The sequence below is a fragment of the Sparus aurata genome, chromosome 11 (genome assembly GCF_900880675.1).
Source record: "Sparus aurata chromosome 11, fSpaAur1.1, whole genome shotgun sequence".
NCBI classification, from domain to species: Eukaryota; Metazoa; Chordata; class Actinopteri; order Spariformes; family Sparidae; genus Sparus; species Sparus aurata.
The window spans coordinates 22,279,922-22,292,489 of record NC_044197.1 but is presented as its reverse complement, the minus strand read 5'-3'; the positions used below and the strand labels follow the sequence as shown (position 1 = coordinate 22,292,489).

The following is a 12,568-nucleotide window of genomic DNA, read 5'->3' as shown; positions in this document are numbered from 1 at the left end:
ATTTATTTTTTTATTAACTAAAAAACATCTTTGTTTTCCACTGTTTAGTTTACAATTGTGTAAATGTTGTCTACAATATTCACATTACATTTAGTAGATTGTAAAACATATTTTATTATCGGATGTATAAAACGTACAGCTGAGGGGTGAACCGAACCCTTTTCTTCCCTGACATCTTTAATGAGAGTAAATGTTTGGTCTCACTGAGGCTCCAGGCTGCTTGAACGCTGCTCAGTCCCTCTCTGACAGATCTCTGGTCCCGCTCCACACAGACGCTCTGATCGTCTCTCTCTCTCTCTCTCTTTTTCTGCCTCTCAATTGGTCCACGCTCCTCGTCTGTTGGGGGGAGGAGGAGTAGGAGGAGGAGGGATGGTCGGAGAGGGGAACACCGAGTTGATGCATTTGATACCAGAGAGCCCACAAACCCCCCCTAACGAGCACCTCGCTCCCGGGAGGAAGCCTGCGGTGAAGGGAACGCGGAATGCAACCGGGACAAACAGGATTCAGCCTCTTTTTACGCGGCACTTCTGGTCCAGTTGTGTTTTAAATCTCGGGAGAAAAGTAGACAAGCGAGAAAACCTCTGATCATGTGAAAAAAAAAAAAAAAAAAAAACCCAAAAAAAGAAAAAAGAAAAGAAACCACGACTGAGGAGTGTTGGATTACAGCTGTGTGGAGTGAACACCATCCCAGCAGAGGATGGAGATGAAGATACGCGCGGATACGGAATAAAAGAGGTTGTTGTTGATGCGGTGACAGCAGCTCTTTCTCCGGTCCGAGCACAGCGCGCAGCAGGCGTCGGGATTCCCTTTGTCCCCCACGTGTGGATGAGCTTTGGAGAGAAGACAAGGTAACCAAGAAGCTTCTGATTTCAGTCGAATTACATTTACATGTTTTTTTTTATTTGCCAGACGAGCTCGCGTTTTTGATCTAACGGTGTAGGGAAAAAAAGAAAAAAGAAAAAAAAAAGAATGGGATGTTGGAGATGTTTGACCGGCATTGTTTGGCTCCTGTCATCGGCACGCACACACCGACAAGTTCAGCCTTTCACCCAGGTGTTCCGCACCTTTCTGTGACTGACACAGAGGCAGGCTGCATCCTGTCAAAGCAGGCAACTGAAACCATACAAATCACATGCAATTCAGCCTTGACTTCAAGATACTCTCAGATATAGACTTTAAGGCATTTTGAGTCCAAATGTGACCATATTATATCACCAGTTTACCTTACAGCTTTCTTATATAGCTTTAATTTCTAACTGGATGCTGGTATATGATTTTTTTTTTTTTTTTTTACGTAACAGTACACCTGCCAGTCAGCCCCAGTGCCGGTGATTTACATGAGCTATGTCAGGGTCATCATGCACAGCCGCCTCAGTGCCTCGCAGGAAGGAGCTCATTAGACCCAGCAGGTGACACACTGACCATGTGGACGCTGCCTGAGTGTGTCGGCCTGCCCTGCTTTAAACTGAGTGGCTCGTGTTCTATCAGAACCCTTTCTCATCGTCCAGTCTTCACTCTCTCATCCTGCGACGCCTGAACTTAATAAATCCCCTGCCCCTTCTGTTCCCAAACGTGGAGGGCTGTCAACACGTCTGCGTGTCACCGGGCTTGGCAGCTTGACTTCCAGCCTTGCAGAGAGCAACAGCCTTCCTGTCTTGCTGTTTTTTTTGCCCCTGGCTTTAAGTACAATAATGCTTCAGATCTTTTGACTGACTTCGCAGATGGCTGGTCTCAGCCTGTGTCCTCTGAAGTGGCATCATTGGCATTTATTAAATCTACAAATAAGGGAGTGATTGGATGAGGATTTGAATTCGATCATGGACTGAACTGGAGACATGGTACGTTGGGAATTCCTCACAGGTTAGAGAGGCAGTGTGGGGACTCCCACTAGTGACAGATCCAAACCGGCAGGGTGTCCTGCTCTGTGATGGAAGCTGTGAAGAAACAGATAAATCAGCCTGCTGATGGACTAGCTGCCAGGCTTTTTTTTTCACCCTTTCTCCTGTAGCTCTCAGTCTGTTGTTGTCATTTCTCTCTACACCCTTTATCTTTTCTCAGATAGCTCTGATTCTGCACCTTATAGATGCCCTGATACTCTCCATGCTCGCCAGCTCCACTGCAACTGCTCTTCTTTGAAATCCTCCAGCTCTGCTCACATTGCACATCTCCAGCCTCTTTCTGCATCTGGCTGGATGGAAGAATTGTGTGTGACATTATTTCTCCGTACCAGTCGAGAACTCGGGGTCTATCGATCTGTTGGCTTACACCATGTTTAAATGTGGAAGCCCATTGATCCGTGAGCAGAGCTCTTAGTGGAGGAGAGGTTCCGCTACATTCACTCCTGCAGCACGTGAAGAGCAGCATCTATTACTGACCGCCAAGACTGACTCGTGCTATTTACAAATATTTAATTGGTTTCATTACGGAGCTGAAATTGGAAACACTGACCCACTGACTTTGAGATCGTAATTGAGCACTTCATCATTTGGCAAAAATGTGTGTTGGTTACGCTGCATTAAACCATTTGGATATTCATGACGGTAAACACATGTTCACTAATTGACCTCTCGGCATGCATCCCGACCAATTAGCCTGCTTGGAATCATGTGCGGCACACTCGCCCTGTAAGCGGTTGAATCGCTGTTCTCAAAACGGCCTTCGAGACACAGACGAAAAACCTGGTGGTGCCTCCGTTCATTTGTCACGTCCGAGATGTTTTATTTATTTATCGATTACTTTAAGGAGAGTGGGCCCGTGAACTCACCTTTTTATTGTGCAGCTGGGGAGAGAGAGAGAGAAAGAGAGAGAGAGAGAGAGGGTCTCCTCCTCCTGCTCGAGGAGGTGACACAGGAGAAATGGCTCCTGCAGGACTTGACCTGGAGTAAGTCACTAACTCCTGAGGTGACTGTTTGATTAGGTCTGGGTGCTGCGCTCCAGTTCCCAGTGGAACCGGCTGTGGATTCCTCACTACTGTGATGGATCACCTTCCGTTTAGGCGATGGGCAGTATAGCAAAAACGAAGCCAAACTGCATCTTTTGAGATCTGTTTTTGTTAGAAAACGTGAGAGAAAACTGAGAGCTTCCACCGAGAAACGCTTCTGCCCGACTCTTCCAGGTCAGAGCAGCTGTTGAGCGCTTGTGTGACTCAGTAGATCGTCAGACTCCTGAACCTCGTGAACTGCTGCTCCTACTGATGTAGGTGTTGCTTTTGTTGGCCTTGGTTTCTTTGTATTCGTTTATACATTTATTGCGGGCTAATTTAACCTGTTATTGGAGAGCAAACAGTGGAGAGATGATGGGAAACAAGAGAAGGGAGAGATGAAGATTGATGTGAAGCAGAGGTCTCCTGCTAGAGCAAGACCTGGGACTTCATTGCTGACGCCTTCACCCCTAAGGGCTCAATCAGACAAAACGCACTCCTTGCAGTGAGAGGCATCTTTTCCCAGCTGAATTCTACAGTCAGTAAGGCGTTTCTGTGTTCTGCCTATGTGCCTTGGATGCCTGGCGGATTTCAGGCGCCTGGAGAGCCTTGTGTTTTTGCGGGAGAGCTCTGAGCGCCTTGAGGAGAACAAATTTCACCTCAGACCAGAAAAGCGCTTGACGTTATTGTGGAACTGTCCATGACTCATTCTTACATACAATAATAATAATGGTAATGATAAGCCCAATAATAAGCTGGTGACACTCTGTGACTTCTCCTCGGGTTCCCTCTCCCTGTGTCCAGCGTACTGTTTGAGAACAATAATTTTGAGAGAATCCTTCAGTATTAAAATTGCAACACTATTGTAGGGAAGACAACACAGGGCTGCTACGTTCACAAAAATATTAACAAAATGAGATTTCAAAAAATATAATAATCATCTGCAATGTGAATATGATGCACTGCATGTGGCCTTTAAAACCAGGAAAAGCCAACACTGATGCTTGTGTAACGATATCCAAAATCTACGATGTTACATGTGTGTTTCCCAGCCCGGCTAATGGTAATCCAATCAATTAGATCCAGAAGTTGGACGTTTAATGTCTCAAAGCACGCGCCTTGTGTTTAAGTTTGAATATCACAATTGGCTCAGTGAGAGTCTAGTTCATCTCTTCAGGCGTAGGAAGGGGGAAGTCAGGAGTAAAGGAGAAGACTGTCAATCACATATCACACATCCTACTCGAAATAATTTATCCAGGGGAAATGCACATCACACAACAATCAAAGATGTGAAATCGTGGGCTGCCGCAGCTAGGTCGGGGGAGATGAGAGATTTTTGCGAGGTGACTTCTTCTCACCCGAGGAGGATTCTCTCGGTTAAACTGGATGTCCTCCCTGGCAACACCTTACCTCCCACTCTTTCAGCCGAGCACTTTCACACCTGGCAGCCGCACAGTGTTGCGATATTATACCCGGTGAAGATTGTCCGCCTGCATCTGGTTTGTCTTTGGCGACACCTTGCTTCGCAGCTGCATATTTTCCACACCTTCGAAGGTGTTTATTTATGTTGCTGGCCACGGAGAAGCTCCGGTCTCGAGGAACAATTACCGCACCATTGTTGTTTGTTGTTGACTTTGAGGAGGAACATGTGCTTCTTTCACTCAGTTTGCACAAATTCTGAGCCAGCCCTGTTCTTGCACTGCCTAACTCTCCTTTCATACATGTAGTATTGATCTCTTAATAGAATCCCAACACAGTTTTTCTTTCTGTGCAGCCCCTGCCCCCCATCGCCTGCGCGTCACTCCGCCGCTCCCGTCATTCTGTCATTTTAATTGCAATATGGATTAACCGAATGTGCGACTCAGTGGCAGAGCTCAGTGTCGCTCTCATAGGGGATATAATTAAAGGTCAGGTCAGTTTCTGAGGCCCTTGGTGACGTCGGTGCATCCTGCTTGATTTGCTTGTATTATATTGTGTTGAATAAGGAGTAGATGAAGCCAATACATGTGTTATTTAAAAACTATTTTTTTTTTCTTAGGTGACACCGTCACTATATTTGTCCTGGCTTTTTTTTTTTTTTTTTTTGGAGGTTGGTTAAATACTCTTGGCAGAACCCCCAGGCAGAGGATGCATCTGTTAAATATCCCTCTATCAGAGAGCTGGGTTTAAACATGAAATGAAAACAGGCAGACGTGGAGCAAAGCCAACAGCTAATTATCCCTGTTTTTGGGAGTTAACAGGGTGGAGATATTAGACTTGTGTATATGTACACAAATCTGCGACTGCTTGTGTTTAGTGACCGTAATCTGCCAGCTGCTGGTGTACATGCGGGTTGTTTTTCTGGAGTGTGTTGTGTCAGATCTTTGCAAAGTTATATGCATGAGCCCCCCGAGACGGGGCGGTAATGTAAATGTCCTCCGCACACATTGTGTCTAATGTTGATACAGCTGCTCATGATGTCTGTGCATGATAGTCTGAGGTACTCTCAGTTCCAGTGATGCGGGGCAGTAAAGGCAATGTTATTAAATAAGCAGCTTAACTACATTTTGCGGAAGCTTGCTTGAACTAAATCCATGTTTTCATCTAGTAGTCAAATTACTTTTTGGGTTTTTGGCAAATTCCTTGGTAGCTAACTACTGAAACAACAAACTTTTTGTGGCCATGAAAGGAGAGGAATAATCTTGTGTTTTTATTTTTCCAGTTCAGAGCCGATATTTCTTGCTGTTTCTGATTTGAAAAATTGGGTACTCTATTTTTTGGGTTTATGTACGACCAGTGAACAATTGGACGCTGTTTGCTCAAAGTCATCGGAATGGCATTTTTCTTAAATCACATGGAGCCTACACTGTCAATTTGGTTTCCTCTCATCAGAGGAGCTTGAACTACTTTTAGCTTCGTAGCTTTAGGTGACTAGACTACATTTCTCCCCAGGGTAGCTTTGCTGTAACCCAGCTTCTTCCGAGTGAAATAAATCTAGTAGCTTGCAAAGCAATGCTTTCAAAGTAGCTTCCCTAAGATTGTTCACCAGTTGCAGGTCAATGAATGAACCTTACTGAATGTCATCACTATAGGGGCCAGCTGACGTCATAGTGTGCTTCAGGAAGGAGGCTAATGCAGACAGTCGGCCTTACATGGATTTCCCAGAGTATGATGTTAATTTGATCAAGATGTTCGCATGTCACCTTACAGTTGAGACTTTTCTGCTTTTCCAAGTTAAATTTTTGCCTCACTTAATACTTCTATGTCATTTGTGCAGACTTACGTCAATAAGAAACGGTTGACATAAAAAGTCAATCAAGTTAAAACGTGTCTAAAAGTAGAATTTGTAGATCTGTGTGGTGTTAATCCAAAGAATCTACATAAGAATGAAATTGTTAAACTCACTTGGACTCACTGGCAGTTAATTCTCCAATGATATGCCGAGGATGTTTGCTTCATGCATTAGGTTTTTTATTTGGCTGCCTTTTTAACACATTTAAATGCGTTTCCTATCAGATATAATACGATAGTGGCAGCAGAGTGTCAGCTAGCCACTTTGGGTGTTTCAAATTGGTTTGTCTGCTGCCTTATGCATAATTTCTGCATAATTTCTGCGAGCAGATTGAGGGAGGCAATCCACTTTCCCACTTTGGCCCATGAAGATGTCATCCTCCCATCGTTCCTGTCATTCCTGATACAATATAGAAGTTTATTTAAACAACAGGCCTCCAATCTTCCTCTTCCCGTAGCATCCATTTAGAGATCTCCAGATCCATCCGGCCATCACTGCATCATCTTCACTGGGCTTTTTAAAGTGGGCTTTCACTCTGCTCGGTAGAGACACGGCAGGCTAATGCCCACAGCTCTGTAGGCTAAATGGAATTGATATATAATGGTGGACATGCAGGAGGAGCAGAGACAGCTGTTTGTGTACGTGCATTAGTTTGAGACAAAACGTGAGAAAGGAAATGGAGGGCTAGAGGTTGTCAGGCAACCGTAATTACAACAGTGACAGCCGGAGCACATTTCATGATAATTGGCTTTTTGTTTTTAAGTACAGAGCAGCCTGAAATATCCACACTTTCATTAACTTGTCAATACGTCGAGATCTACACCGTTTCATTCTGTGAGAGCCAGCTGAGAGTACGTTCTGAAGATAAATGGCGTCAAAATCCTCTGAGGCACTTCTCACCATTGTGCGTTTTCTGATATTTGACTGGGATATGATGTCATTATGTATGTATGAGAAGATATTCTTTTCACGATTTGTGATAATCGGTTTGCTGCTTACATGCTTAGAAACAAGAGTTATTAAATCGCAGCACACTTTGCATCGTCTGAGTGCCCTTCTCTGCTCGGCTAACAGAGATCACAGTAGCTAACTTTAGTTTATAAGTGGAGTCAGCTGACATAAACTAAAGACCGGTTCCACAGTCAGCGTATGCAGTTTGCTCAGTTGTTTTGTGATGTTATGTGCAAATTCTCATTTTTGGAGCACTTTCAGGTAGGGATGCACCGATTGATCGGCGGGTGACCGGAATTGGCCGATAATCACATGATTGGCCATGACCGATTTTATGCCGGTCTTAATGCACTCAGCATTGCGCAGCATCAGCACCACATGTGCACGCACGTGTAGTAGAGTAGACCTCGCGTATTACAACATGTCAGCTGTATGGAAATTATTCAGCGTGAGTGAAGAAGACAATAAGTATGCAATATGCAACACCTGCAAGGGCGAAGTTGGGCCAATCTCATCCGACACTTAAAACAACATCAACCGGCGGAGTTTGCAAAGTTTGACGAAGCTAGCAAAGGCCAACACTCAGGGGATAAAGGTAAACACCAAGCTACAGCTAGCACTGAGACAAGTCAACCTCCTCTGCTAGCTTATGAAATACGGAGCATGAGCTACCTGTCACTCTAACTCCGCACCAGTGGAGGTTAATTGAGAACGTGATCACTCTCCTCGCTCTTTTCGAAGAACTTACAAAGGGAATTAGTTCATCGACAGCAACAGCTGCTGTCACCGTGCTGAAACTGTTTTTGGAGAAAAGAGCTGATACAGAGTTAGGAGTGGGCACTACAAAAGCCACCTTGTTGGAGGCAGTACGGAGAAGGTTTAGTGACATCGAGAAGGAGCCCCTTTACACACTGGCAACAGTTCTTGACCCCAGGTTGTTTTTTTATTTCTTATTATTTATGTATTTAATAATGTATAAATTATTGAATTTCCTACACTATAATTTATAAAGGTCTATTTTATAGTGATTACAGTGCATTTAGAACTGTGTGAATGTCCCACACTTGGCAGCATAATATTTTGATATTGCACCTTGAATTAGACAACTGATAAGTTGATTGTATTTCTATGTTAACATTTTCTATCAAAGAAAAGACAGGAAATAAATCTCTCTGTGTGCTGTAAAGTGGTTTGAAAAAAATGGAATCGGAATCGGCTAAAATCGGTATCGGCAGGTCAAACTCCATGAGAAATCGTAATCGGCCCCCAAAAATGGCAATCGGTGCATCCCTACTTTCAGGACTTCTTGTGGATGATGGCTGAAAGAAATTGAGGTTCCGAGTTCCTTTTTTGAACTTTTGGAAAAGTAATGACACTGTTTGTCCTTCGTCAGCAGAGAGACGGAGAGCTATCTAAGTCTTTGTAATAAGTGTGTCTTTGACCCACTTTAAAGCAGCTTTTTATTTTTTTTTCTCTTTTCTTGGCTCACTGTCTTTTGTTCTCTCCACTCCTCTCTTTCTCCCTGACCCTTGACTGTGTTTTTCTGAATATTGTAAAACTGATGTGAATGATCTTAGTTATTCATTTAATCAACAATTAGACAAAAGGACCCTCTCTCCCTCCCCTCTCTAATCGACTTTGAAAGAGTCTTACCCTCAGTAAGCCTGAGCTGACAGAGATGAATCAGAGAAGAGATGAGCTTGATAATTGAGAGTAATTAACAGGCCAAGCAGCTCATGTCTTCTTGTTCGAGTGGAGCGGCGGCTAAAACTGATGAGCAGATCGAGGGATACGACTGTGTTTGGCATGCCCGGGGAGTGACAGAATACAGATACAGTTCGAGGGAACACAGATTGTCCACATCGAATAGTAAACACTGCCTTGCCTTACATTTGAAACTGTAGTGCTGCTAAGAAATGTTAAGACAAAGAATATGAATCCAAAAAAATCTAAAACAACAAAAAAAACAGATTGCTTTTCAAATGAGGCCCAAATTTAGCGTCTGTCTCTTGACCTCTATTTTTATCTGGCCCTCTAACATCTCTGTAGGAGGTTGGGTTGTTGTATTTTCTGTGTGTAGTAGGTGCTCCTGCACTCTGTGTTTGCTCTTTCCAAAATAAGTATCATCTCAGGCAGAATGAATAGAATCTACGGTGCTTAAGCAGCTTAGAGCTTCATCCGGCTCTGGTTTGAAACCCTCTGCCTCTTTTCTCGTTACATTTTTCTGGATATTGGGAGGAAATCAATAATCCATGGGTATCATCCGTGCTGAGCACACGATGATTATCTGGCAGATAGACGTCTCGCACATCAGACGTTTTTTACTTGTGCAACACAGGTGCAGTTGATAAGAAAGCTACAGCCTTGCTACTGGTTCTATGAGGAGTACTGAGGCTCTGTGGTGCTTTGAGCTAAATCCTGTAACACCTCACACTGAGAATGCTGACATGGTCATGCTCTACAAGTGTTACCATTTTAGATGGAGCCTGACCACTTTATTGGTCGGATGATATTATTGATGTAATGGTATCATATATGTTGTCCGATGTGCTGAAATTACAACTAATACGATAAGTAAGTTTACTCTTTCACTACTCTGGTGTCAAAATAGATTTAAATAATCTTTTAATATATTTTTCTGAAAAATATTCTGCTTTCATCTTTGTCAGCAGCGTTTTACAACCATGTTTGAGGGGTCATTGCAAAATGAGTGTGTATATCGGCTGATATACTGATATCCAAATTGCTTACTTACCATTATATATCAGCATCTGCCCCAAGAATCGAATAGCATGTGCCAGCAGTAGAGGAGGCTGCAGTTATGGGATCAAGTCTTTCGAGATTTGATCTGAATACTACTTTCTGTCCAAGTACTTTTAAAGGTTAATGTTACAAAACTATGCAAAAATGAAGCTAGTGGCTGATAACAGTTAATGCAGGGTAAATGGTCAACGCAGTTTAATTAATACGATTATTTCAACTTAGTTAAAATGGTTGTCAGGTTGTTACGATGTCAGAGGTTTTGCCAAGGTTTTAAACCAGGCAGTTTGACCTTGTTATTGCCTTAGAGGAAGAGCGTTATTGAAGTCAAAAAGCTTCTTCCTCTGAGTATCTCACGTGTCTGTACAAAATTTAATGAAAAGTCAAATTGCTATTACTTGATTTAATCCCTTAATAATCATTACTGTGGTGAATTAAACCAGCCTCAGAGCCAACACTTTGTAACGCTTTCAGATGTTATCAAAGTTGCATAACCTCATCTGCCCTATTATTTCCAGTTTAAATGTTACAACTTTTTAAACAATGAAAGTCAAATACTCTTTGCTGCTGTGTATTCTGTCTGTGTGTTTGCTCTGTTGTAATTGTAAGCATCAGCAGTGACGTGTATGGAATTACAGCTGTTTACTTCTGGGGAATAGTGACAAGGGGGGGATTAACCCATGACGCCAATCTGGATACGATTGTGTCTAATGCAAATTGGGCCCATACATAATCCCATGTAAAATGGATTGTGTGTGAAAATTGTATGTAGCAGCACTTACCAGCTGAGTGGATATAAACACAATGCTGAGATGTATCGGCCATTGTTTGTGTGTGTGTTTCAGAGGTTTCTCCTACATCATTTCTATCAAACTGGATTTATGGAGCACCTTTCATTCATGTTAGCACAACTGGAGGTGATGAAAGCAGAAGAATATATTAAAGATTCAGTGTGGAGGATTTAGGAGGAAGAAATGGAATAAAAGGAATATGTAGAGTCCAGCATGTTGCACAGCAATTTCTGTTACAGTAACCATTAAGAACGAAGAAACCCACCTCTGGATCAGAAGAGGGTTTTTTTTGGCCACCATGAGGGGGGTGAGGCGAGGGATGTTCACTTGATTGCAATCTGAAACCTCATTGCTAGATACCACTAAATCCTGCAAACTGGACCTTTTTAAAAGATTAAACATGAATAAAAAATATAATAATCGCCCAGTCCAATTTTTATATACTTCTGAAAACATAATAAATGATAATAAAATACAAATTAAATTTGCAGTAAAAACGATCAAAAGAAGAAAATGAATACAATAAAACAATGGTAAAACATTTTAAGCAAAAGTTAAGCCAGGTTTGAAATAAACATTTGTAAAATTACTTCCTGAAACTCACAGCAAGTAATTGCGGCCAATAAGATGTAAGTAGCGTGGGATCATGGGAGCTGCTGTCGACATCTTTACCTTAACAGCTAAAAGGCAACCATCATTGATGATGAAAATCCATCTACAGTATGTGGCTCAGGTAAAAGGTCATGGATGAGTAATGTTTTAAAGTAAAATTCACGTTATGTTAAGTCATGTACACTCTGTGACTCTCTGGTGGAGGTTATGGTAACAGTGAACTCCCCATACCATGAATAACATTACAGATTTCTTTGGGTTTCAACAGTGTTGCAAACATTCGGTATAATGTACAAAGTACAAAGTACACAACTCAATAAGAGTTGGACAGTTTTTTTTTTGGGGGGGGGGGGGGGGGATTTAAATGCAGAAATGTTACATATTATATCTTAAATGGTCAAATAAAATGTTTGACCTCAGGTCAGTGGGAAAAACAATATGAAAATTGTGCTTTTAAGATTAATTTAAAAAGATTAATGTTTGCAACTTAATGATGCAGAGAAAGGCACTATCAGTATCAATATACTATTAACTATCGTTCTGCCTCAGCCTCCATTGTTGCTCTTTCTTCATATTGAACAAAGCTGGTGTAAAGTTCCTCCTCAGTGTGTTTGTGCTCTCCAGTGCATGCTCAACAGGAGTGCAACCCTCACTGCTCCCCCTTCATTAGACTGACACTGTTTGAGGGAGTGAATAGGAAAAGGGACGCTAATCAAGTTTTTTAATTGTCTCAACAAACGAGAAAGTACTTACTTTTTCATAAGCTGAAGGGTGAAACAAGGCTGTGTGTGTGTGTGTGTGTGTGTGTGTGTGTGTGTGTGTGTATGAAATGACAACAATCATGTCAGGGTGTGGAAGGGGAGAAAAAAAAAACAGTGAAAAAAAGAGAGACTTTGCTCATTAGGAGCACCCTGAGCACCAGTTTACTGTCTCACACTGATGAGCTGTGTGAAGGGGGAAATCTCCAGACAGAGTGGAACGGAGCCAGCAGACCAAAGTGATTGTTGGACTAGATGGGACATTTCTTTTCACTGTTTTTGGAGACCTGTTAGCAAAAGGAGGCTGAAATAAATAATGTGCACGCCAGTAGTCTATTCAAAATGCCTCCTGTGTGACATTGACTTAGTAAACCTGAGGTGTAATCAGGAAAAAAAAAAAAGTGGGAGCAATGAATTTCCATTGCTCAGACCTCTCGCTCTGTGATTTTATTCCTTGACACTAGTCTGATGTGGGAGGCTTTTAGAGGCCGTAGGCTGCAGAGTG

General features: G+C 42.4%; 1 protein-coding gene across 1 annotated transcript in view; it reads left to right on the top strand.

The window, feature by feature from the left end:
* The first annotated feature begins 375 nt into the window (after positions 1–375).
* The window catches only part of LOC115591202 (cAMP-specific 3',5'-cyclic phosphodiesterase 4B-like), a 182,880-nt gene continuing 170,687 nt past the window's right edge, over positions 376–12,568 (top strand). The window contains exon 1 of the mRNA XM_030432959.1: positions 376–848. The gene's annotated coding sequence lies outside the window, so the exon portion shown is untranslated. The remainder of the gene's footprint in view (positions 849–12,568) is intronic.